General features: G+C 43.4%; 1 long non-coding RNA gene across 1 annotated transcript; it reads left to right on the top strand.

Annotated features, from left to right (window-relative positions):
- Nucleotides 1-10: 10 nt before the first annotated feature.
- On the top strand, nucleotides 11-27,860 carry LOC143955174 (uncharacterized). The gene is made up of 4 exons (XR_013269787.1): nucleotides 11-41; nucleotides 4,405-4,487; nucleotides 9,357-9,431; nucleotides 27,742-27,860. It is a non-coding gene; the product is annotated as an uncharacterized LOC143955174 (long non-coding RNA).

The raw sequence follows: 27,860 nt of genomic DNA, 5'->3' as shown, positions 1-27,860 counted from the left end.
GTCCCAGCTGTCTACATTCTCAGCACTGACTGAACTACCCGGTAAGTATATGCTGGAAAATCGTTATTTTATTATTAACCACTAGACATGTGCATTCGTTTTCGTCCGAATGCATTTTCGTCCGAATTTCAGCTATTTTCGTTTTCGTTTTGACAAAGGATAACGAAAGCACAAAAACCAAAAAACGAAAGATCCGACATAAATAAATGCTTTATTTTCGTTTTCATTGTTACAACAGTTCGATATAGAATAGGAGATTCGACATGACTCTGACAATAACAATCTGTCTATAGAACCTGTGGTCGAATGTGCCTAACCTTACCTCTATTAGTCCAAGATTATATAGAGAAAATATTCGACAGAGAAAAAAGATTTGACAGAGAGAAAAGATTCTGCAAGTTACTGTCCTAAAAAGTGTTTGGGGACCCGGGTCCTGCCCCAGGGGACATGGATCAATGCAAAAAAAAGTTTTAAAAACGGCCGTTTTTTTCGGGAGCAGTGATTTTAATAATGATTAAAGTGAAACAATAAAAGTGTAATATTCCTTTAAATTTCATAGGGGGGGGGGGGGGGGGGTTGTCTATAGTATGCCTGTGAAGGGGCTCATGTTTCTGGTGCTTAGAACTGTCCCTGCACAAAGTGTCATTTATGCAGGAAAAAAAGTCCTTTAAAATCACTCGCAGCTATTATGAATTGTCGGCTCCGTAATACAGAGAACACTCATTGAAATTCATTGATAAATAAATAAATAAATAAATAAATAAAAAAGCGTGGGGGTCCCCCCAAATTCAATTACCAGGCCCTTCAGGTCTGGTATGGATATTAAGGGGAACCCTGCCTCAAATTTAAGAAAAAATTTTACGTGGGGTTCCCCCTAAATATCCATAACCAGACCCTTCAGGTCTGGTATGGATATTAAGGGGAACCCCGCGTCAAATTAAAAAAAAATTGACGTGGGGTCCCCCTAAAAATCCATACCAGACCCTTTATCCGAGCACGCAACCTGGCAGGCCGCAGGAAAAGAGGGGGGGCGAGAGAGCGCCCCCCTCCCTCCTGAACCGTACCAGGCCACATACCCTCAACATTGGGAGGATGCTTTGGGGGTCAGGTGACGGGTGGCCCCGCCCTCCATATATAAGAAACGTCAGGCCGCCGGAATCCTTGTAGTGTCTCCTCTGCGGAGACAGAAGAAGGATGTATTCGCTGCGCTGGATGAGATGAGCCATCGCTGGAGAGATGACCGTCCGTCGCTGGATAGCAAGAGTTGATTACCGCCGCTGGAATCTTTTTTTATTTTTTTTTATTTTTAATAAAGATATTTTTCAAAAGTGTGTTTGTCTTATTTAACTATTTTTTACACTTTCTTTGTGAAATGGTAGGGGTACTTTTGTACCCCCTTACCATTTCAAACAGGGGGGGCGGGATCTGGGGGTCCCCTTGTTAAAGGGGGCTTCCAGATTCTGATATGCCCCCCCGCCCGCAGACCTCCACAACCACCGGCCAGGGTTGTGAGGATGAGGCCCTTGTCCCCATCAACATGGGGACAAGGTGCTTTGAGGGGTCACAGACCCCCAAAGCATCCTCCCAATGTTGAGGGCATGTGGCCTGGTACGGTTCAGGAGGGAGGGGGGCCGCTCTCTCGTCCCCCCCTCTTTTCCTGTGGCCTGCCAGGTTACGTGCTCGGATAAAGGGTCTGGTATAGATCTTTAGGGGGTCCCCCACGTCAATTTTTTTTAAAATTTGACGTGGGGTTCCCCTTAATATCCATACCAGACCTGAAGGGCCTGGTAATTGAATTTGGGGGACCCCCACGCTTTTTTATTTATTTATTTATTTATTTATTTTATCAATGACTTTCAATGAGTGTTCTCTGTATTACGGAGCCGACAATTCATAATAGCTGCGAGTGATTTTAAAGGACTTTTTTTCCTGCATAAATGACACTTTGTGCAGGGACAGTTCTAAGCACCAGAAACATGCGCCCCTTCACAGGCATACTATAGACACCCCCCCTACGAAATTTAAAGGAATATTACACTTTTATTGTTTCACTTTAATCATTATTAAAATCACTGCTCCTGAAAAAACGGCAGTTTTTAAAACTTTTTTTTGCATTGATACATGTTCCCTGGGGCAGGACCCGGGTCCCCAAACACTTTTTAGGACAGTAACTTGCAAATTAGTCTTTAAAATTAGCACTTTAGATTTTGAATGTTGGAGTCCCATAGACTTTAACAGGGGTTCTAAAGTATGCTATATACTAGCTCCGTCTAATCTTCTTTATACATTCGACAGACACCATAAGCCTTCAAAGACAGATTCGACCGTAATTCATGTGGATTTTCGGACGAATGCAATTTTTGAACGAAAAACAAAATAAATAAAAACAAATTTCGGGAGTAACTAAATAAATTAAGTTTTCGGACGAAAACGAAATTCCGAAACAAAATATTTTACTCTGCACATGTCTATTAACCACTTCAACACCGGGCACTTTCGTTCCTTCCTGCCCAGGACAATTTTCAGCTTTCAGTGCTGTGGCACTTTAAATGACAATTGTGCAGTCATACAACACGTGCCCAAACTAAATTTTTGAAATTTTCTTCCCACAAATACAGCTGTCTTTTGGTGGAATTTGATCACCACTGGGGTTTTTATTTTTTGCTAAACAAACTTAAAAAGACCAACATTTTTAAAACAAAACTGATGGGCACTGATAAGCGGCACTAATAGGTGCCACTGACGGCACTGATAGGCAGCACTGATGGGCACTGATAGATGGCATTGGATAGGGTACTGATGAGGAGCTACTGAGAGGCATTACTAAGTGGCATCTGAAGGGCACTGACAGGCATTACTGATGGGGCACTGATTGGTACATTTATGGGCACTGACAGCTGCTCTTTATGGGACACAGGCTGGAAGCTGATTGGCAGCGATTGACAACTGATGGGCACCTCTAATGGGGGCTGCACTGATAATCAATGTGCTGATTATCAGCACAGATCCCCCCTCTGACAGGGAGAGCCGCCAATCAGCTCTCCCTGTCGGCGTGAACCAAGGAAAGCCGTTTACCGGCACTTCCCGGTTCACAAGATGATCAGATGTGATTGATCACAGCTGATCACGTGGTAAGAAGCCTCCGTCAGAGGCTCCATACCATTCTGACACACAGCACCTCTGATCGCCACTATGCATGTCAGCTTGTTATCCTGATCACATCATATGACATCTGATTAGGATAACTAAACCACTTTGGCGATAACATACTACTATATGGCGGGTGGCATGTGGCTAATCCTATTATAATTATTTATAAGGAAATAATTATTGGCATTCCGTTTTCAAGTAAAGTTTAACTGACTCCTATGTTTTATTTTGAATCTAAATGATAGCAAGGTCATCATATCATTTTTCTCATAATGGTTTACTTTGCACAATGAATGTGAAAATTGTAATTGATTCCAAAGGTGTCTAACCTATGAAACAAACCAGATATTGTACATATTTCTCAATCCTAATTGTAAGCTTGTTAAAAAAAAAAAAAAAAAAAAAAAAACATTATAAAGTGAACCAGTCAAAGTTTTATTTTGTGTCCTGAAAGGAGCATTGTGGTGACTTTTTGTTTTTTTCAATTTTGGTAAAACTTTTATTAAGATCCAATTCCTAAATATCTTATCTTTATTAGGAAATAATGCAGTAGAAAGCTAGCATTCATACGTTATATTACTTAGAATAATTAATTATTCCCATATAATTCCAAAAGCCTCATTCTCTTCCTCTCCAAACCTGAAACTAATTAAATCACAGAGACCGTTATCTGGGGACTCTTCTCATTCCTACAAGAAAAACCATCTAGAAACCACTAGTATAGTTAGTGAATAAATAAAAAAAAATATTTTCATTCCAACATTCTTTGTATTTTTTACAATAACCAACACCCTTTAGCAATGATTGAGTGAGGACTAGCGTGGGTAGTACAGGTGATGCAACAAGCATCCCCATTTCAGGTAGACATCCCTGGAAACCATAAACAATGGAGGTTTGAACTTTGGTTCTTGTGAACCATATCCAATGACATCTAAGAACCTGCTGTGCTCTTAATTTTGTGGGATTGAGGAACATGATAGATCAGGACCCCTTAATCATTGTTTTATTCATGAGAAACCAGAACAAGTAAGGTCTGGAAAGCATCAAGCAAATCCATGTAATTAAAAAACACTTAACCTGCCCATAATGGGTGTCAGGTGTACTGGATCTTTTGTGATGGTTTAGAGCAAACAAACATTGCACCTTTTACTGTATTGTATTGTTATGTGTGCCTAATATTAGGAGGCCTTGTGTTATTTTGAGTCATATTTTAAATTTTTTCTTTTTCGTTCCATGAATCCAAATTACCCACAGAGCCCAAAGATGTTCACCTTGAAGAAATTCCTGTTACTCCTTTTCTTTCTTGGGGTGGCCTTCTCATCTCCCTGTTATAGAAAGTAAGCATGAATAAGAATTTTCTTTAAGCTTTTAGTGCCTGAGACTCCTACTCTTTTAGAGGTTTAGGACGCAGGGAGGTGGGGCAAATTTTAAGATCATCTGACTGTTACGGCAGTCACGTGATTGGGTAACTCGCGAGCACAAGTAGCGATTAAGAGCTTTCAGTTAGGTGCTGGTAACTGTGGCGGGAGCATGCAGGGTGTGCGCTCCCGCCACAGCTCTATTGACCCTAATTCACGCAAATGCATCCACTTAGTGCCAGAGCCCAGGCACCAAGAGCCACATATTTTCGTGTGGCCAGTGCCAAGAGTATAAATAAAATTAATATAGGGTGAATATATATGTATATACTGGCCACCAGTTCTCAAAAAGGATATTGGGGAACTGGAAAAAGTGCAGAGAAGGGCAAACCAAACTGATAAGAGGCATGGAAGAGCTCCGCTATGAGGAAAGATTAGAGGAACTGAATTTATTCTCTCTTGAGAAGAGGAGATTAAGGGTGATATGATCAACATGTACAAATATATAAGGGGTCCATATAGTGAACTTGGTGCTGAGTTATTCACTTTATGGTCAACATTGAGGACAGGGGGGCACTCTTTACGCCTAGAGAAAAAGAGATTTCATCTCAAAATATGGAAAGGTTTCTTCACAAGAGCTGTTAAGGTGTGGAATAGACTCCTTCCAGAGGTGGTTCTGGCCAGCTCAGTAGATTCTTTCCTAAATGTACCTAAATGTACATAATGTACTATATACTGGGTGCTAACATTTATAGGTACAGTTGATCCGGGGACAATCCAATTGCCTCTCTGGGATCAGGAAGGATTTTTTTCCCTGTTGTAGCAAATTTGATCTTGCTTTTCTTGGGGGGGGGGGGGGGGGGGCATGTGGGTGTCACCTTCCTCTGGATCAACTGTGGGTATAGGATTGGTTATATGGGATTGCATGATATATTTTTTTTTTATGGTTGAACTAGATGAGCTTGTGTCTTTTTTCAACCTGACCAACTATGTAACTATGTATAAGCATTGTTTATAGCCGCTGGCTGTATCACATGGCCCCACCCCCCGACGCGCCGCATCATTGGATGTGATTATCAGCAGCGCGAGCCAATGGCTGCGCTGCTTTCAATCCATCCACTCCAGCCAATCAGCGGCCAGACTCAGCGGCAAAGAGGATGGCGGGGACGGGCGAGGGCGGGCGGGGGTGAGCGCGGGACTTTCGAGGGGTCAGGTAAGTAAAATGAGGGGACTGGGGGTGCTGGCACTGTGAGATGTTTTTCACCTTAATGCATAGAATGCATTAAGGTGAAAAAACGTTTACCTTTACAACCCCTTTAAAGGGCATCTACATACATACTTCAACTTCTTCTTTACATTTGCTTATAAACACCACCCCCTCCCTCCCAATAATGTCTGGGGGGACAACAAGGAGAGGCAGACGTTCCCTTGGCACTGTAAGGGGGCCAGCAACAAATGTGTCCACAGGCAAAGGTGGATGTGATGGTCAGTCCTCAGGCAAGACATCATTTCCTCTGTTTTGTGAGTTTGCTCATACTATCCCGCCACAGCATTCAGAGGAGGTGGTGGACTGGCTTACTAAACTTTTCTCATCCTCTGTCACACAAGCAGAGACAAGTGTGCACTGTGCAGTCCCTTTCAGTTGCCAGAGTGGATAAACCTGCCTCCTTGTCCACATCTATTCCTGTCATAGCCCCAATATCAGCCATTGAGGAGTCAACAGAGTTTGACCACAGTGCCAGCCACTTGCTCCTTGATTATGCCCAGCCGTTACTGGATTCAGATGTTGGTTCTGAGGTTAAGGATGACAGGAACATGAGAGAGAGGAAGAAATAATGGTAGATAAATTGACATTCATGTACCCCCAAGCCACAGAGTATTGCCAAGTTGTCTCCAATGGTAATGATGAAGATGGAGGTGATGGAGACAATGATGATGATGAGTAGAGATGGGCCGAACACCCCCTGTTCGGTTTGCACCAGAACATACGGAACAAGTGAAAAATTTGTCAGAACACGCAAACACTGTTAAAGTCTACAGGACACAAACATGAATAATCAAAAGTGCACATTTTAAAGGCTTATATGCAAGTTATTGTCATAAAAATGGGAGCAGTAATTTTTTTTAATACTTAAAGTGAAACAATAAAAATGAAATATCCCTTTAAATATTGTGCCTGGGACGGTGTCTATAGTATGCCTGTAAAAACGCCATTTAAAACTGCTCGTGGCTGTAATGACTTGTCGGGTCTCGGCAATATAGATAAAACTCATTGAAAAAAAGAGCATGGGATCCCCCCAGTCTATTATCAGGCCCTTTGGGTCTGGTAGGAATATTAAGAGGAACCCCGAACCAAAATTGAAAAAAAAATGCGTGGGGGTCCCCTAAAATCCATACCAGGCCCTTTGGGTCTGATATGGAAATTAAGGGGAACCCTGCACCAAATGTTTAAAAAAAATGGTGTAGGGGTCCCCCCAAAATCCATACCAGATCCTTATCTGAGCACACAACCTGGCAGGCCGCAGGAAAAGAGGGGAGATGAGAGAATGCCCCCCTCCTGAACCATACCAGGCCATATGCCCCCAACATGGGGAGGGTGCTTTGGGGTAGCCTCCCAAAGCACCTTGTCCCCATGTTGATTGGGACAAGGGCCTCATCCCCACAACCCTTGCTGGTGGTTGTGGGGGTCAGCGGGGGAGCTTATTGGAATCTGTAAGCCCCCTTTAACAAGGGGGCCCCTAGATCCCAGTGTTCCTGATGTGTGAAATGGTAATGGGTACATTATACCGGTACCATTTCACAAAAAAAGTGTAAAAATGTTTAAAAAAAAAAAAGACACAACTTTGTACATGTCCTTTCTTAAAAAAAATGAAAAAAAAAAAAATGTCCCACAAAGTCCATTCATCTTCTTCTATCGCTCCACCGACAGACAGAAAAAAAAAAAAAAGGCCACCGATTTGCCTCCATCCGCTGTATGATGCTTCATCGCCTTTGACAGTTCTTATATAACTGAGGATGGGACCACAAGATGACGTACCCAGGTGACCCCGCCCACCTCTGATGCATGGCGTCAGTGGGGGGCAGGGCCACATGGTTACATAAACGAGTGGCCCGCTCCCTCTGACTCCACGGGGAAGCCATGGGAAAGTCCCTGTGTGTCGGGGGGGGGGGTGTCACCCATCAGAGGGGGCGGGGCCACCTGTGTATGTCACTGCATGGCCCCACCCTCAGTTATATAAGAACTGTCAAAGGCGATGAAGCGTCATACAGCTGGAGCTTCCCATGGAGGAGGATCGGTGGCGGGTTTTATTTTTTGGTCCATCAGCGGAGCAATAGAAGAAGATGAATGGACTTTGTGGGACATTTTTTATTTTTATTTTTTTGATTTCAATAATTTTTATTAATTTTTAGGAGCACAAAAAGAAAATAGAAAGATAACAAACCACAGATACAGCATGCAATGGAAGAATATTACATAAGCAGGAGTAGTTCTAGGGTTGAGAACATATACCTTATGCAAATTGCGGTTACTGTATACACGTTAACCAGAACAGAAAGAAAATATGATGTGGGGGGGTCTCCCCTCCAGATACCCCAAACGGCATCTTGCTCTGTCTAGAGGTACAGACAACCCAATTAGTATAATGTGTAAATTAACAAGGAAGATGGCAACATAAACAGAGTATGTCGCATAGGTGGAAGTACCATCTGCAGACCATTACGCTGAGGAAAAAGAACATAATACACACTGAACAGTGGTTAAACTATAAACTAGTTAAACTGAACAAATAGGTAGAGAACAATACATCTAGAGTGCGTGGACATGCTGGTTGACCCAGTATAGATCACCAAATGCGGTATGACAATGCAAAAAGAACAGAAAAAAAAAAGGGGGGGGGGGGTCAAAGGAAGGGAAGAGGGGTTAGAGGGAGGGGAGCAGGCCCAATGCGGTATGTTGAAATAGGGTGTCTATAGTGTGAGAGTAATAATTCAGATGGATAAGGGACGTGATTTGATGAACCATGCATCCCATACTGTCCAACGAGTTGTTATTTTAGCTAGGTAACCTTCTGCCGCAGCATACATGCGTTCATAAGCACCATGTGTATGTACTAAGCGTACAGTTTCCGTACATGAGATTGATGTGGAGGATTTCCAGTTACGGGCTATCACCAGCCTAGTTGCCAATAGAATCTGTGTAATAATATAATGGAGTGTAGGTGGATAATTTTCTATGCCTATAGACAAAATCGCTAGAGCCGGGGATGGTTTAATAGGGATACTGGTTATTTCAGCAATGAGGCGGAATATATCTATCCACAATGATTTGATTTTGGGGCAATCCCAAACTATATGATAAAGGGTGCCAGGTGCACCGCACTGTCTCCAACAATGTGCGTCTAAAGACTCATTATACAAGTGTATTTGAGCAGGGGTGATATACCATCTGAGGGTAAGTTTATAAGTGAGTTCCCAAAGGTTAGCAGATTTCGTCATTAGTAGATGGAACGTAGTGCACATTGCCATTGTTGCGGAGAGAGGGAAACACCGATATCCCTCTCCCATTTAAGCATGGGAGGAAGGATATCGATGATGGTTTTACCTTTAAGCGAAGCATAGAAAAGCGAAATGCCTTTGACTGGGGCTGTAGTGCTAGTAAAGTACTGCCAGATTTTCGTGGGCAGGGTTAAATGGGCATGCGGGTGTCTGAGTAAGCAGTGTGAAACTTGAATGTATGTGTAATAGTCCCTCAAGGTAAGTGAAAAAGTTTGTTGTAGTGTAGGGAATGGATGGAGAAATTCAGAAGAGTATAAGTCCCCAATATGTGCTATACCTTTTTTTTTCCAGGGAGCTATCTGCATGTCGGGTACAAGCAGATTAAGGACTTCGATCGGTATGGGTATCTTACACAGAGCGGTAGAGGTAGGTAAGTTCGTGAGGATATAGAAGAATGCTGTCACTGATGCACGGATAGTCGGAGATATATGCTTGTCCAATTTACGTAAAGAAGGGAAGCTCAGGAGCCAAATTTTCAAGTTGCCACTGGGGACTTGGGAAGCTTCAATAGAGCTCCATTGGTTAAGAGGGTTAGGAGAGAACCATTCTCTCAATTGTGCTAAAATAGCCACCATATAATAGTCCTGCACATCGATGTACCCCATACCACCAGCTAATTTATGTCTTATGAGGGTTGTATGGTTTACTCTTGGTCTTTTACCTTGCCATACAAAGTTTCTGAGAAGGGATCGTATCTGCGTGAAGAAAGACATGGGTAACGGGATGGGCAGTGATCTGAAAAGATATAGAAGCCGTGGAAGTAAGACCATCTTGAAGGCAGCTAATCTACCTGCGCTAGAGAGGGACAATTTGGAGAGTTTGTTCAATTCTGTAGGTAGTGTATGCAAGAAGGTTAGGTAATTAGTTTGGTATAGTGCAGTGGTATGTGCAGTGAGTTTTATACCTAGGTATGTGAGAGTATTTGTGGACCATGCATAATGATATCTATTTTGTAAGAATGTTAGCTGATGTTGAGGCAGTGCTATTGGTAAAATATAAGACTTAGTAGTGTTAACTTTGTAATATGAAACATAGCTGAAATCATCAAGTACAACTTGTACCGAAGCCAGGGAAGTGACAGGGTTAGTTAATGCAAAGATAATGTCGTCAGCAAAAAGGCTGATTCTGTGATCAGTGTTTCCAATGAAAAAAACAGAGATGGCAGTGTGGGATCTAATTTTGGTTGCGAGGGGTTCTATCATGAGATCAAAGATCAGGGGCGAGAGGGGGCAGCCTTGTCTCGTGCCGTTTGTAATGGGAAATGGCGTAGAGAGCATAGATAAACAATAGTCTTGGGCTGAGGGGGTAGAGTATAAAGCTAAAATTGCGGTGAGGATAAAACCTTGAAATCCAAATTTTTCTAGAGTAAGTTTTAGGTATTGCCAGTGAACCCGATCGAATGCCTTCTCCGCATCCAAAGAAAGGAGCAGAGAAGGCACTCGATGGGTCGTTGCATAATGAATGATGTTGATCATACGCCGTGTGGCATCAGAAGTCTGGCGACCTTTGACAAAACCAGATTGGTCAGGGTGTATTAGTAATGGTAATATATCAAGTAGTCTAGATTAAATCACTTTCGCATACAGTTTCACATCATGATTGAGAAGAGAAATAGGGCGAAAATTCTGTGGTAGGTTTGGCTCCTTCCCTGGCTTCGGTATGGTAACAATCAAAGCTTTAAGCATTTCCTGAGGGAAGGAGGCGGAAGAGGCAGCAGAGTTGAAAACAGGGGTTAGGTGTTCAATAAGCACATGAACGAATTGCTTGTAATATTCACCTACAAATCCATCCGGACCTGGGGCTTTATTGTTAGGTAAAGTTTGGATGGCTTTTCTAATTTCATCTTGTGTGAATGGGGCGTTCAGTTGTTCCAATTGCTGAGGGGTCAGCTGGGGTAGATGGACTGAGTGTAAGAAGGCCTGGATTTGGGAGGGTTGGGGTTGGTGGAGTGTTATATCATCAGCGAGATTGTACAGGCCGCTGTAATATTCGCTAAAAGCATTGGCAATAGCTTGTGGGTTGGTCAATTTAGAGTTGGTGGTAGGGTGAAGCATAAAGGGTATAGGCGATTTGGATACATGACCTTTGATCTGATGTGAGAGTAGTTTTCCAGGTTTATTCCCCTCAGCAAAAAATTTCATTCTAAAGCGTTTTTGTAGTTTGTCATGGGTTTCTAGTAATAAGGTTCTGAGTTCGAGTCTGAGGGAAGTCAGTTGGGATTTGAGTGCTAAAGTAGGGTGCTGCTTGTTCATGGAGTCAGTAATTTGTATTTTGGTAAGGATGTAATCTAAACGCTGCCTCCTACGCCTCCTATCTCTAGCTCCGTATTGAATAAACAAGCCTCTCATGTACGCTTTATGGGACGCCCATAGCACATGAGGGTCTGTAACTGAGTCCTTGTTTTGCAAGAAAAAAGCTAATAGGTTTTCATGTAACAGGTCAGTATATGGGTCCGTTTGCAGAATCCTAGTGTTAAGTCTCCACAGATAGGCCGGAGGGGTTTTTTTTTTTTTTCCAAAGATTTTTATTGTTTTCCGATAAAGCAACATACAGAGAAAATGACATCCTAGAACTGATAAACAGAACAGTGAGTAAACCAATAGTATAGGCGAACAAACAGTATAAGGTAGCTCATTGGAAGCATAGATATCCACGATATATGTTTATCTGCTCACAATATCAGCTATATTGAAGGAGATCTTAAGTGCACAAAAAATTATAACTCTCTTATCAATGAGTATGGAATAGGGTTCAACAATGAGCACAATGTGAGAGTATCATATCAAGATGGACAAAATCAGACAGAAGTCTAATAAGAAAAAGAAAAAGAAAATAGAAAGAATTAAATTAGGGAAGGAATGGGAGAGAGAGGGGAGGTTCACGTCTGTGATGTTGAGTTTATATGAGGCTAGCGGATGGGGGGAGGGGGAGGGGAGGGAGAGTAAGAGAGAATGGGGGGAAGAGAATTACAGAGAAGAGCAGGGGTGAGGTTGGATTCATCAGGTGAGTGAGTAGGCATGGTAGGACTATAAGTAGGGCTATAAGTACTCCGCTACTCGCCGTCCGTAGGTCCTGAATAAATGGAAACGATCTTCTGAAGGGTCATGTGATAGAAGTGACGCTACAATGGATGTTAGTAAACTGTTCCAAATGAAAAGGGTCTAGGGAATATAAGGTCATATGAGTTCTTACTAGTTTATGGTGAATTAGGTAGAAGATTGTGTCAGACGGTGAAAGTCATCAGTGGTTCTGAAGTGTTGCCAAGGGGCCCATTTCGAGGCACATTTAGTCGGTGTGTCGTTATTAATATGAATGAGTTCCTCCAATTGTGCTATTTTATCTACTCTCCGGAGCCATTCTTTAGTGGAGGGAGCGGTAGAAGACCTCCAATGGATTGAGATGCATTGCTTGGCTGCACTGATTAGATGGAGTGTGAGAGACTTACGGTAAGATGTTCTAAAGGAAGCTTCGTGGTGCAAGAGATATAGAGCAGGTTGAAAGGGCAATTCTGTACCTGTAATTTTGTTAATTAACAGATGTGTGTTTTGCCAAAAAGGTTGGATGGCCGAGCAGAGCCACCATAGGTGCAAAAGGGTGCCACGTTGATTTTGGCATCTCCAGCAAGTATCAGAAACTTGAGCATCCCAGGAGTGGATCAGAGCAGGGGTTCTATACCATCGGCATTGAAGTTTGAACCCATTCTCCTGAGTGGACACATTTAGAGTGCCTTTATGAATATTAAGAAAAATGTTTTCCCAGTCTTCACTAGAAATGGAGAGATCGAGGTCTTTCTCCCAGGCCTTGCAAGCCAAAGAGTCCCCGGGAATATATCTTTGATATAAAAGGGAATGAGTTAAGGATATGAGGTGTGTCAGAGGCGTAGTGGAAGAACAGAGTTTCTCAAAGGGGGTCAGAGGTCTAGTACAGTCCGTTTGTTTATTACTACAATGAAGGTAGTCATGTCGAATCTGTTGGTAGGTCCACATGGGAATAGGGGGCGTTTTCATGTCAGCGGCCAATTGCTGAGCTGTAAGTAATCGTCCATTTTTGTAAAAAGATGATATCTGTAGTGGTACTTGTGGCCAATATTTGAGGAGAAAGGATTCGTGCATACCCGGGGGAAAGTCCGGGTTCATCTTGAGTGGGGTCAATGGACCAGGTGTGGATGAGATATCATCCTTAGTGCAGGCGGTAAGGAAGCACAGTAATGTCGGGGCAATGAGTGGGTGGGATTTGACTGTGGGGGAGACGTGTCTGTGTTGTACCCAGGGAAGGGAGTGGAGAGGAGAGTCTACGAAGGACGCTTCTAAGTTGACCCAGTCTTTATACGGTGAATGAATGTTCCAATCAATTATTCTCGGCAGATGTGTAGCTTTATAATAACTGGAAATATCTGGGAGGCCTATACCACCTTTACTCTTGGGTAAGGAGAGTTGGAGATAACTAATTCTAGGTCTATGCATGCCCCAGAGAAATTTCGAGCAGGTCTGCCTGTACGAATTGAAGAAAGCTAATGGGAGTTTTATTGGTACTGCCTGTAAGAGGTACAACATGCGAGGGAGGATATTCATTTTTAAAATAGAAGCTCTGCCAAACCAGGAGAAAATTGGCTTATCCCACAGTTTTAGGTCCCTTATAATCTTGTGTAAAGTAGGTACATAGTTTTTGTTGTAGAGATCATTCAGGTTTTTTGTAAGTTGTATGCCCAGGTATGTGATAGCATCATCAGTCCAGTTGAATGGGAAATTAAGTTTACATTGGTCAGTCGTGGTACTGGGTAGGGATATGTTGAGGGCGTAGGACTTATTAAAATAAATTTTTAGGTTGGACAACATATTGAATAGCTCAAATGATTTCAAGAGGGATGGGAGCGTGATCAGGGGGTTGGTCAGGAACATCAAGATATCGTCTGCATATGCGGCAATTTTGTATTCTCTTAGTTTGGATCGAATTCCAGAGATATCTTGGTTTCGTCTCAAGTTGTTCAAAAATGGTTCCAGTGTGAGGATATAAAGAATAGGGGACAAGGGGCAACCCTGTCTGGTCCCGTTCCGGATTGAGAAGGCATTCGATAGGGTGTTGTTTACTCTTATTTTCGCTCTCGGGGAGATATACAAAGCATTAATGAAGCATAGCAGTCTGGGTCCCAAGCCAATGGATTGTAGAACACAGTGCATGTAATCCCATGCAACCCTATCGAATGCCTTCTCCGCGTCAAGTGAAAGAAAGAAACCCCTCTGTCCAGTGGTATTGATTAAGTGGTGCATATTGATAGCTTTCGTCGTATTTTCCCGTGCCTCGCGGCCCGGGACAAATCCTACTTGATCAGGGGAAATTAGTGTAGGGATGAGCGGGAGAAGTCTGTTGGCTATAATTTTGGAAAACAGTTTCAGGTCAGCGTTGAGTAGTGATATGGGTCGATAGTTACCGGTCTTAGTCGGGTCCTTGTCTCCTTTCGGAATGACTACTATATGAGCCTCTAGCATGTCTTGGTGAAGGGGTGTGGCGTCAGAAATGGAGTTAAAGGCTCTCCTAAAGGGGTCTTGGAGGACGTCTGAAAAGGTCTTATAATATACCGCGGGTAGTCCGTCCGGGCCAGGACTCTTGCCGTTTTTCGTCTGCTTAAGGGCTTTTGCCCATTCCAATGATGTGATAGGACTATCTAAGTCAGATATAATGTCGGGGTTTTGAATGGACGGGCAAAATTTATCCAAGAAATGTTTCATCGTCTGTTGTCTGGAAAGAACGGCGGACGGGGACAGGTCAGATTGTTTGATGTTATAGAGTTCAGAGTAAAAGTTTTCAAACTCTTTAGCTATGTCCGTGTTAGATGTGAGTATTTTACCAGAGGAGGTATGTAAGGAGTGTACGGTGTTTTTCGACTGTTTGGCTTTCAAGGCCCGGGCCAAAAGGTGACCACTTTTGTTACCGAACTCATAGAAAAGTTTCTGGGAAAGCATGTATTTTTTCTTAATGGATTTTCCAAGCTCCTCTTGAATGGAGGAACGAACGTTTTGTAATTCTTGGAGGGTCTGCTCGGCCAACGTACGTTTGTGTGCAGTTTCGAGTGTTTTAAGTTTCGAGTAAAGATCGGATAGGCGGCGTTTTCGTTCTCTATTAAGTTGGGCAGAAATAGACATCATTTTCCCGCGTATTACACTTTTATGTGCGGCCCATTGAGTAATAAAGGATGTGTCCTGCGTGTTATTTTCTGTGAAATAGTCATTGAGACATTGTCGGATCTGTGAAGCTTGTGTAATATCAGTCAGGATATTTGGATCTAGTCTCCAGACGTGTGTTCGTTCTTGTAGTACAGGAAAGGTCAAAGTAATCGTCGTGGGATGATGGTCTGAGAGAACCATGGGTTCAATAGTCGCTTGTGTGAGAAATGGAAGATCCGTCTGTGTCAAGAATATATAGTCAATTCTTGAATATCTGTCATGGGGATTAGAATAGAATGTGAAGTCCTTCTCCTTTGGATGGAGGGTTCTCCAGGAATCGTGTAGGAGGAGATTTTGGAGAGACAGTTTGATTTGTCTAAGGGCTCTATAGGGGAGGCGGGAGGAACCTGTGGAAGTGTCCATTTGAGGATCCAAGGGGACATTAAAATCACCCCCTAGGATCAATATGCCAGATTGAAACGTCGCCAATTGATTTGTAATTGTCCTAAAGAAAGGGACTTGCGCCGTGTTAGGGCTGTATACGTTGGCTAATGTGATAGGTTTGTTGTGTATTGAGCCTTTAAGGAAAACATATCTGCCTTGGTCATCGATTACTGTATCTGTAATGTGAAGAGGGATTCTTTTAGACACTAATATGGAGACGCCTTTTGTTTTAGAATTTGGGTTGGTAGAGTGGTATCCGATTGGGTAATGGTAGTTAGAAAATTTGGGAACCGTTTGAGAGCCAAAGTGTGTCTCTTGGACGAAGACGACATCAGCTTTCATAGCTTTCATATGAGATAGAAGTTGAGAACGTTTTTCAGGGGTGTTTAGACCTTTTGCGTTTAAGGACACTATCTTGAGGGAGTTAGAGTCTGGGGAACGTCAAATTCTACGAGGGTGCATGATGTTGAAGATGTGGTTGGGACTGAAGAAGTGTAGACAGAGAGTAGCGGAGTCACAGAGGGGGTAACGGGAGAAAGGGTAAGGAGGGGAAGGAAATTACAGAAGGGGGAAAGGGAGGAGGGCTCGAGGCTACGCAGAAGATAGAAACGGAAACAGGTGGGAAGGTTGAAGGTGAGTAGATTGAAAGAAGAGGGGGGAAGGGGAAAAAGGGAAAGGTTGGGGTGAAGTGGGATAATTACTGGGGTCAGGAGGTCTAATTAGAACCTTCCTGACAGAACACAGAACCAGTGTAGGTCAGGGATATCTCACAGAGATTCCTGTGGTGGAGGGTGATTGGTGGTCGAGCGAGGATGAGTGTGAACTCTATGTCCCTTGAGGTCAGAAAGGGGATTGGGGAGGATACTCGCAATGCATGAGCTTGATGACTGTAAGATGGGGAGTGAAAGGGCAAAAGGCTGGGCGAAATTATGGAGTTAGTTGTGCACCCATGTGTATGTGGGGAATAGGGAACGTAATACTAAAGGAAGCCGGGTTGGCGGTGTATAAATGGACAGGGGCCAGTTGGTGAAAGCAAGGGGACCCAGGGTGACTAATGTGAAAGGGGTGTAAAGTAGTATCATCCTCTGCGGTGTGTCAAGAATAGTGTACATCCGGGAGGAGGATTAGAGAGGATACCGATAGAGTGAACAGGTATCCCATGTGTAGTAACATTAACATGGTCTATACATACAATAATAACATCTGAATCTGAGACCTAAAAATGTCAGTAAAGGTGTATGGAGAACAGTATCGGATCCGAATTACACAAAAATAACAAGAAAACAGTGGGATCGTCACGTAAGCAGTTATTCCACCATATAAACAAAACATAAAGAAACATTCTAGAACATTGGTGGGACATATCCCGAGTATCAACATAAGCATGAGAATGATTAACTCCATAGTCGAGGTACTAGTCTGGGTAAGTCCATCGTCCCCTCCAATAGTGCAAGAGAGGGGATCTTGCTGACAGTATGAACTTGGTAGCATTACATATAGTATAAGGTTCCGCTATTATGGCTTCTGGCTATAGGACTAAGCAGGACTAGAGAATGGGAGAAAAAACAAGTTAGAGCAAGGGTACAATACCTTCACCCGTGGCGTATGTCCAACTAGTCAAGCAGGCACAAAATAAAAGAAAAAACAAAAAGAAGCAAAAAAAATAAATAAAAATAGACAAGGGGAATCAAAAAAGGATGGCAAGATACTCAAAGTAAAAGCGTGTGCATCTGGGATATAAGGTTATTCATGCCTCTGTTGGTAGTAGGTTGGGGATAAATGTTCCACAGGTATAGAGCCAGGGCGTGAGCCAATGATTGAGGCCGAGGAGCAGTGTATCACACTAACCATTAGCAATTGGGCGACAGGTAACATGTCACTGAAGGGGTATGGTAAAGAGGGTGTAAGAAGGGCGGGTATCAGCCAAGAGGAGAAAGGTCTATAGCCGAGTAGCGTGTAAATTACCTGTCAGACAAGAATAGCTGGAAGATCCCTCTCTCGTAATACTAGCAGGGAGAGGTAGCGAGGGGTGGACAGCTCCAGAGTAACAATAAAACGAAATGGGAGCAAGTCCAAACGTGGTTCAGGTAGTGACGGCAACGTTGCACCAGGTGCAGCTAACTGTGATCCGAAATACCGGGGCGGCAGTAGAAGGATCCTTATGAGCGTCTTGGTTTTCTATGGTCAGGAGAAGCGGTGGGGCTGTGATTGCGTAGGTTGCACTGGGCCCTTGGGGGAGAGGCGAGGGGGTGAGCTCTCCTGCGTCTGCCGATGTTGAAGTTGCCAGCCTCAGCTATTCCATCCATGGAATCAACTCTGCGTAGCAGGGGAAGGCGGAAGTCACTATACCAGTCAGGAACTTCCATAGGTGGCAAGTTGAGAGTGCTGCAAAAATGTTCTAGATCTTCCGGGACCCTAAGATTCACAGTATGGCCATTATATGTAACAGATAGGCAAAGAGGGAATTTCCATCTGTATGGGATTGCACGAGCTCTCAGTAGGTCTAGGATAGGTTTCAATTCTCTCCTTCTCTGCAAGGTGATTGCTGATAGATCCTGAAACAGTTTGATTTCGGCACCTTGATGGTGGATCCGACCCCCAGGCCGGAGGGGTTTTAGCAGAGTCTTCAATAGTTATGCTAACCAGAGAATGGTCAGACCATGTCGTGGAGTGAATAGTGGAGGAAGAGATTTTTTGAAGAGTCCAAGGGTCCGTGAGGAAGACGTCAATGCGTGAATAAGAGTTGTGGCAGGAGGAGAAAAAAGTAAAGTCCTTTTCATCAACATGTAAACATCTCCAAACATCGTATAAATGAAAGCTAGAAAGAAGGGGGTTTAGAGCTGGTCTGGATCTCTTGGTGCGGACAGAGGAGTCCAAGTCAGGATCAGGGGTCCAGTTAAAGTCTCCACACCAGATTACTGCTCCTTGTTGAGCTGCAGCTATTTTCTTATGGAGCTTACGTAGAAATCGTGTTTGGTGAACATTAGGAGCATAAGAGTTAACAATAGTGTAAGGAATAGTGTTGATCGTGCAAGTTAAAATGATGTATCGACCATCGGGGTCCAGGGTAACCTGGGTGAGCTGGTAGGCGAGGGAATTGCGGATGGCAATAAGAACTCCTTTCTTTTTGGAGGTAGCATTGGCCATATAAACTGTACTGAAGTTCTTGTTCGTACAAGAAGGAGGGTGGCTAGACAAGAAGTGTGTCTCTTGTGCACACAGGATATCACATTGGGTTTGCTTGGCAAGTGACCATAGAGAGGTCCTCTTAGCAGGATGATTTAATCCTTTGGCATTTATGGAGACAATTTTGATGGTCATGTTTGCAGGTTAAGTCGGGAGGAACTGTAACAGCTAGAAGTTTTACCTGAAGTGCTGCAAAAAGAAGAAACGGGTCCAAAGGGAGGCTGTATGCGGTTTCAAGGGATGTTGCCGGAGAGAACTTTGATAGATGATCAAGACGGCGTGCGGATAAGAATGTAGACGTCTCTTTTCTAGGAAGAACAGACACTCTTGTAGACCTGCTAGGAGAGGGTAGGAGGGAGAGAAAAGCAAAGCACACAAAAAAGAAAAAAAAGGGACAGAGTTGATTGAAGTAAAACAGAAAAGGCAATTGCTCGAGCCTCTAGATGTAACTGAATGCTGCCCGTTGATTAGGCAGAGAACCGTGCTATGGCCGCTTACAGTGGCAGTAAAGGAAAAAAAAACTATGAAAAAAGTGTTTCCGATAGAACAATCCTTGGCACACCTGTGCCAGGAAACACTAAGTGGGGGTAAAGAGTTTTTGTACCGAGCGTGAGCATGAGCATAGGACACACCGAAGCGGCTTGCGGTGATCACAGATCCGGGACCCTGGGTAGGGAGTGGGTTCCTGCGGGATCTAGGCGGGAGAGATTGAGGAGACATGGCACCCGTGTTGCTCTGATCCATGGGAGTCGCCTCACTATGAGAAGGAACAATGTTCCAGTCTCGCAGGAGTCTCAGGCCTTGTTGCAGCGAATGTACTAGGTGTTTCGATCCCTCGTATTGGATAGAGATTTTGGAGGGCGCAATCCATTGATACTGGATTTGATTGTTGCGTAGCGCTTTGGTGATAGTATTGAGTTGTCTGCGTCTGCTTAAGGTATGTTGAGACAGATCAGCATATACTTGCAGATGGCCGTATGGGTCAGGAAGAGAGGGCAACCCTCTCACTGTTCGCATAAATTGCTCCTTAATATGATAGAAGTGCACCCTAAGAATAACATCCCTAGGTACAGCATCCGGGAGGAAAGAGGGTTTAGGCAGCCTATGTATACGATCAATAACTAGTTCAATGCCTCTTGCATCAGGGAGTATAGATTTAACCACTTTCAGACCGGACCAATTTGCTGGTCAAAGACCAGACCACTTTTTGCGATTTGGCACTGTGTCGCTTTAACTGACAATTGCGCGGTCGTGCAACGTGGCTCCCAAACAAAATTAACGTCCTTTTTTTCCCACAAATAGAGCTTTCTTTTGGTGGTATTTGATCACCCCTGCGGTTTTTATTTTTTGCGCTATAAACAAAAATAGAGCGATAATTTTGAAAAAAACGCATTATTTTTTACTTTTTGTAATAATAAATATCCCCCAAAAATATATAAAAAAACATTTTTTTCCCTCAGTTTAGGCCGATACGTATTCTTCTACATATTTTTGGTAAAAAAAATCGCAATAAGCGATTATTGATTGGTTTGCGCAAAAGTTATAGCGTTTACAAAATAGGGATAGTTTTATAGCATTTTTATTAATAATTTTTTATTATTTTTTTTTTACTAGTAATGGCGGCGATCTGCGATTTTTATTGTGACTGCGACATTGTGGGGGACCCATCGGACATTTTTGACACATTTTTGGGACCATTGTCATTTATACAGTAATCACTGCTATATAAATGCAGTGATTCCTGTGTAAATGACACTGGCAGTGAAAGGGTTAACCAGTGGGTGGCAGTGTAGGGGTTAAGTGTTCCTAGGGGTGTGTTACTAACTGTAGGGGGGTTGGGCTTTCATTTAGTGTACACTGATCTCTGCTCCAATCACATGGAGCAGAGATCAGCGTCACTAGTTGCTAGGCAGAATGGAAAAATGTTGTTTATACAGCATTTCCTCCATTCGGCCGCTCCGTGAGACGATCGCGGGGATGCCCGCGGCGATCGAGTCCGCGGGTCCCGCGACCGGACTCACGGGGGTCCCGACCAGCGCGGGAGCGCGCCGCCGGCGGCGCGCTCCCGATGGCACGGCGGCAACGAATATTGGACGTACATGTACGCCAATATGCCTGCCCGTGCCATTCTGTCGACGTACATCGTCGTGCGCTGGTCGGGAAGTGGTTAAGAAGGTTTTTTGCAAATAAAGGCAGCTCAGTATTCTGAACAGATTCAGGAATTCCACGGATTTTAAAGTTGTTACGTCTGGCCCTGTCCTCTAAATCTGCGATTTTGTCCTTAATCCAACATGTTTCTTGGGCCTGTGCTTCCTGGGCATCAATCATGTCATTTACAGTAGTAGTGACATCTCCCATATTAGCCTCAAGCTGCGTGGCTCTGTCTTCTAGTGCATTGATGCTACTGCCAAAATTCTGCATAAGGGATAGCATATCAGATTGTAAGGAGCTTCTAAGGGACATCAGCATCTCCTTGAGAGTGGTGTCCATGACTGCCTGACCTGCTGTGGGAAAGGAGGCAATGGCGTCCGGCTGTGGGCTCTGCTGAGGGAAGACATAGGGCATGGCGGCGGCCTGGACACTGTCCTGAGGTAAACCATTATCTAGCCGCATCTTAGAGTTCGCCGGACTGTTAGTCAGTGGCGTTCCTGGGGGCGATATATAAGAGTTTTCGCCTGTATTAGTGCTTACCAGTGCGGTGTTATGTGTGGAGACAAGCTCTTCATGGCAGGGAGAAGCAGCTGCTATCTTCAGCCCGCAGCGGGATGGAGCCTCAGCGCCATTTTGGCTGCGCCGTGTGGACGGCTGATACATGAATGCCGTCAGTTTCCGAGGGATCCTGTCATCCTTTCGCTTGAGGGACATCTCTCCTCCGCTTCACAGTGAAATCGCCGGTCAGTCGTTGAAAAATAACTCCCGGGGAATGCTGTATGTCGCTGTATTGCGCCGTCAGTGTGGAGAGCTCTGTATTCAAGCGGCCATCATGGTCACGCGCCGGACACGCCCCCCTATTTTTATTTTTTTTAATAAAGGACTTGTCCCACATTTTTACACTTTTTTGTGAAATGGCATGGGTACAATGTACCCGTTACCATTTCACACAAGGGGGAAGCCAGGATCTGGGGTCCCCTTATTAAAGGGGGCTTCCAGATTCCGATAAGCCCCCTGCCCACAGACTCCCACAACCACTGGGCAAGGGTTGTGGGGATGAGGCCCTTTTCCCCATCAACATGGGGACAAGGTGCTTTGGGGGGCTACCCCAAAGCGCCCTCCCCATGTTGGGGGCATGTGGCCTGGTATGGTTCAGGAGGGGGGCACTCTCTCTCACCCCCCCTCTTTTGTTGCAGCCTGACAGGTTACCTGCTCGGATAAGGGTCTGGCATGGATTTTGGGGGGACCTCTACACCATTTATTTAAAAAATTTGGCTCAGGGTTCCCCTTAAAATACATACCAGAGCTGAAGGTTCTGGTATGGATTTTGGGGGAGACCCCTAAACAAATCAAAAAAAAATGGTGCAGTGTTCCCCATCAGACCCGAAGGGCCTGGTAATGGACTGGGGGATCCCATGCTCTTTTTTTCAATGAGTTTTATCTATATTGCTGAAACCCGACAATTCATTACAGCTGCGATCAGTTTTAAATTAAAATTTTTCCTTTAGAAACGTCATTTTGCTGTGGTACTGTTGTAAACACTGGAAAAATGTGCCACTTTAAAGGCCTACACCAAGGGGGTGTATTTATTTACATATTTAAAAGAATATTTAAAAGAATATTTAAAGGAATATAAGGAATATTTAATTTTTATTGTTTCATTTTATGCATTAAAGAAATCACTGCTCCCGAAAAAACGTCAGTTTAAAAAAAAAAAAAATGTTTTGCATTGATACATGTCCCCTGGGACAGGTTCCCAAACTTTTTATGACAATAACTTGCATATAAGCCTTGTAAATGAGCACTTTTGATTTTTCATGTTAGTGTCCCATAGACTTTAACCGTGTTCCATATTTTCCCTGAACACCGCATATTGCTCGGTGTTAGCAGAAAATATGAACAACCAAAGTTTGTCCCGAACTTATGCTCAGGGCAAACTGTTTGCCCATCCCTAATGATGAAGTCACTGACGTGATTTGGGTGCCAGATCGAGCAGAGGAGGAAACTGAAGGTGAGGTGGCACAACCCCAAGGAGGCCGACATCAAGAAAGAGTAGAGAGCAGCCACCCTATTCCATCACAATCTGCAGCTGTTATCTCCCAGACCACTTCCCAACACTCAGCTGTCATGGCCTTTTTCAGCACATCTGCAAAAGATAGTACTGTTGCTATCTGAAAACTGTGTCTCAGGCACATCAACCATGGCAAAAACACCAACCATTTGCGTACCACATGCTTAATAAGGCATTTAACGTCCAACCACTCAGTGCATTGGCAAGAGCACCTAAAAGCCACACAAAAGGGGCACAAATATGACCCCCCTCCTCACCCACTTCAGTCTGCCCCTGCAATACCGAGTTATTATCTCTCAGCAGTCTCCACTGACAGGGATATTGGTATAGCACAGAGTGTCCCGGGTCCTAGCAGCACATCTGCCAGCAGCGCACCACCAGCTGTAGACTGTAGCCGGCAAATTTCTCGGACCCATCTGCTGCAGGGGGAAAAAATACGTTCCCTGCCACCCACATGCCCAGCATCTGAATGCAAGCTTGTGAAAGCTGTTGGCTCTCCAACTTCTGCCTTTCAGCCTGGTGGATTCTGCCCCCTTCCGTGAATTTGCATAATGTGCTGTACCACAATGACAGGTTCCTAGTCGCTACTACATTTCACAAAAGGCCTTTCCATCTCTCTACCATCATGTGGAAGGGAATGTTCTGGCATTGTTGGGCAAGGCAGTCAGCCATAAAATCCACCTTACTGCTGACACATGGTCCAGCAAGCATGTGCAGGGACAATACATTGTGCCCCATGTCTCCATAAAGCTGGTGGTGATGATGCCAGACCTGTGAGCCCTATCCCCTCCTCCTCTGCACCTCCATGCCCTCCTTTGCAGAATTGTCCTATGAACATCAGGTACCCCCTAAGCGTTTTAAAGGGCTATTCCCAGAGACAGGCTAAAAGGTGCCATGCAGTCCTTTACACAGGGAAAGTTGACACATGTGCCATGCCTGGCACATGTCCTTCATTTGGTGGTTCAGCATTTCCTATGTATGTACCCAGGATTGCAAGATGCACTAAAGCAGGCCAGAAGAGTCTGTAGCCATGTCAGGTGGTCATACACAGCCAGTGCTTGGTTAGTTGAAATTCAGCAGGAATTCCACCTGCCGTAAACCGCCTGATTTGTGACATGCCCACCAGGTGGAACTCAACTTTGGCAATGCTGCAGCGGCTATACGTGCAGCAGAGTGCTGTCAACAAGTACCTGTGCCAGTACGGCATTACAACAAACTCAGGCCGCCTAAGCTTTTTTCCCCATGCCAATGGCTGATAATTAAGGATGCATGCACTGTATTGTCACCATTTGAGGAGGCCACAAGGAGGGTGAGCAGTGACAGTGCGTGCATTAGTGACACAATCCCTGTTGTGTTCCTGCTGTAGCAGACTCTGCGTGGCATTATGGACAGGGCACTGGAGGCAGAGCAGCAGGAGGACTACCTTTCCTCTCAAGGTCCACTTTATCCAGATACCATCATTCCTATGTCACAGAACACACAGGATAGTGGAGGAGGATGAAGAGTAGGATTCTGGTACTTCCATAGGCTTTGAAGAAGAGGAAGACATGCATAAATCAATACTTTTGACTTGACCCTCTTGTAATCATTTAATAGCTCAATTGGAATCTGGATCCATTGAAAAAGCTATACAAAGACCCACCTTATTAATATATATATTTTTTTATTTATTTTACCTTTTGATTTTAGATTTTTACACTGTTCTTTAAAAAAAAAAAATGGGTCACTTTTATCCCTATTACATGGAATGTATACATCCCTTGTAATAGAACAAAAAAAAACATGACAGGGGCTCTTAAATATGAGATCTAGGTTCAAAAAGACCTCAGATCTCACATTTACACTAAAATGCAATAACAAAAAAAAATTTAAACTAAAGTAACTGCATAGTTTTAACACTGATCACTGTAATAATGTCACTGGTTCCCAAAAAGAGTCAGAAGTGTCAATTAGGTGTCCAATTTGTCCACCACAATATTGCAGTCCTGCTAAAAATCACTGATCGCCACCATTACTAATAATACAATTAATAAATAAAAATGCCATAAGAATATCCCATAGTTTGTAGATGCTATAAAGTTTGTGCAAACCAATCAATATACGATCATTGGGATTTTTTTACCAAAATATGTAGCAGAATACATATTGGCCTAAATTGATGAAGACATTTGATTTTCTGGTATTTTTTATTGCATGTTTTGTAGCAGAAAGTATTTATTTATTTATTTTTTTCAAAATTGTCACTTTTTTTGTTTCTAGCACAAAAAATAAAAACTGCAGAGTTGATCAAATAAAAAGAAAGCTCTATTTATGGGGAAAAAGGACATCAACTTTGTTTGGGTACAACATTGCATGAACGTGCAATTGTCAGTTAATGTAATGCAGTGCCATAGTGCAAAAAATGGCCTGGTCGTTAACCGCATGCCGACCAGCCGCTGCAGTTATGCTGCAGCAACATGGCTGGGCTGCGCGAATTGCCATCATGGTACGTCGGTACCATAGGTGGCCACTACGGGGCCCTGCTCGCCCATGGAGCCGATGTGAGTGCCCGGCGGTCACAATCACTGCCGGGCTCCTGCGATCACTCTGGGCACATCGAGAACCGGGAGCTGTGTGTGTGTAAACACACAGTTTCCGGTTCTCTGAGGGAAGAACAGACAGATCGTCCGTTCATACAGAGTATGAACAGCAATCTGTCATGTCCCCTGCACAGTCCCCTCCCCCTTTCAGTTAGAACACGTACTAGGATACACTTAACCCCTTCACTGCCCCCTAGTGGTTAACCCCTTAACTGCCAGTGATATTTTCACAGTAATCAATAATAAATGATAAATAAATAATAATAATAAATAAAAGTAATAAATTGGGAATAATAAATAATAATAATAATAATCAAAGCAATTTTATAGCATTCATCGCTTTAAAAATCCCAGTGGTCCCAAAAATGTGTCAAAACTGTCCGACGTGTCCGCAGAGGCGATCAAATACCACCAAAAGAAAGTTCTGTTTGTGGAAAAAAAAGAACTTAAATTTTGTTTGGGTACAACATGGCACAACCGCGCAATTGTCAGTTAAAGCGATACAGTGCCGAATCACAAAAAGTGCTCTGGTCAGGAAGGGGGTAAAACCTTCCGGGGCTGAAGTGGTCAAGGGGGTAAAACCTTCTGGGGCTGAAGTGGTAAATGGTGTCAAATCAATGATTGTTGTTGACCATGATCATGAGAAAACAGAATTGAAAATTTTGGTTTGAAGGGCAATAATTAACCAGTACTGGGATTTTTGTTTGTACATTTCCTAATGCCTTTTTAATAAATCTGGGATTGCTCTCATGTAGCAGGTCTGGATAAAGTTTTAAGGGCTTTTGAAAGCAATTAGTTGATAAAGTAAATTAGTAAAATTAGTTGACAAAGATAACAAAATTGAATGCTCTGGTGAAATATTTTTCAGAATTTTCATACTAATGCAAATCTCCTGGTGTGTGGCCAGCTTTTCTGACAGCTCCATGTGAGCCTACTACTGGGTATTCTCCACTAGACATGTGAGATTAGTTTTGTACGAATCCGAAATACTAATTTTTATGCATATGAATTCCGTACGAAATAGGAAATTTTGTTTACGAATTTCGGACCCAAATTCATAACAAAAATTTGTAATTAACAAAAAGTTAACAAACCTAAAAGTTCAAAACCCAGGAAGTCAGCACAGCACAGGGATGGTGGGAACCCCTCATAATGATAAATTCATCATAATAAAAATTCGTAATTGTTACTAAAAGTTAATGAACCTATAAGTTAAAACCCCAGGAAGTCAGCACAGGGATGGTGGGAACCCTATGGGAATTTCTATGCTTACAAATTTTATATGAAATATGAAATTTTGTTAACGAAGTTCGGATCCAATTTAACAGAAACATGACTGGTGTTTTGTTCACCAATCAGAGGAAGTCAGCACAGGGATAGTGGGAACCCCTCATAATGATAAATTCATCCTAACAAACTCGTTATTTTTACGAAAAGTTTACAAATCTAATGAAAATTCGTATTTCATACGAATCCAAATTGAATTTCATACACAAATTACGAAATACATTTTCTTTTTCGTACGGAACCAAACAAAGCAAATTTTTTTGATGGCGCCCATGTCTATTCTCCACCCATACCCCCACCTGGAGGACCTAACTCCAGGTGGGGGTATGGGTGGAGAACCTAATTAAATTTTACTCTTACCCTCAGGCCGGTGCTCCACGAGAGGCGTTGCAACCTCTGAGGCACCCGCCTGTAGTGACTCAATGTAGTCAATATGCAAGGCAGCAACATGGTCATCCTTTCTTTATTTCTCATTATTACATAGATCTAGCATTATTGACAACTGTTCATTTTGGCAAAACGGTTATCTCGCTAGATGGAGGCCATCATTTTGCCATTTTGTTTCTGCAATAACCCACCGTGGGTAGCTAGTTAGTTCCCACTTCCCAGTAGTAGGCTGAGATGGAGCTGTCAGGAAATCAGAAAATTGAACATCGAATATCACAATTTTCCCTTCCTGATGATCTCCATATCAGCGCAGACATAGACAGGTGTGGGAATTTTTGTTCCCAGCGAAATAGTTTTATTGCGTAATAATCAATACTGTTTTATTTCTGTTCAACTGTGTCTTCTTCTAGGAGAGATGCCGATGAAGAAGGAAATGATGGGGAGGCTAAAACGGAGGGCATAAAAAGAGCAACAGCCTGGGGATTACCGCAACATGGGCTGCAACCAATTCGCCCTATTCGGATAAGAC

This window comes from Lithobates pipiens, unplaced genomic scaffold (assembly GCF_037356315.1).
Source record: "Lithobates pipiens isolate NorthernLeopardFrog02 unplaced genomic scaffold, aLitPip1_a1.2 Scaffold_35, whole genome shotgun sequence".
In the NCBI taxonomy this organism is placed as follows: domain Eukaryota; kingdom Metazoa; phylum Chordata; class Amphibia; order Anura; family Ranidae; genus Lithobates; species Lithobates pipiens.
This window is presented reverse-complemented; position numbering and strand designations above follow the sequence as displayed.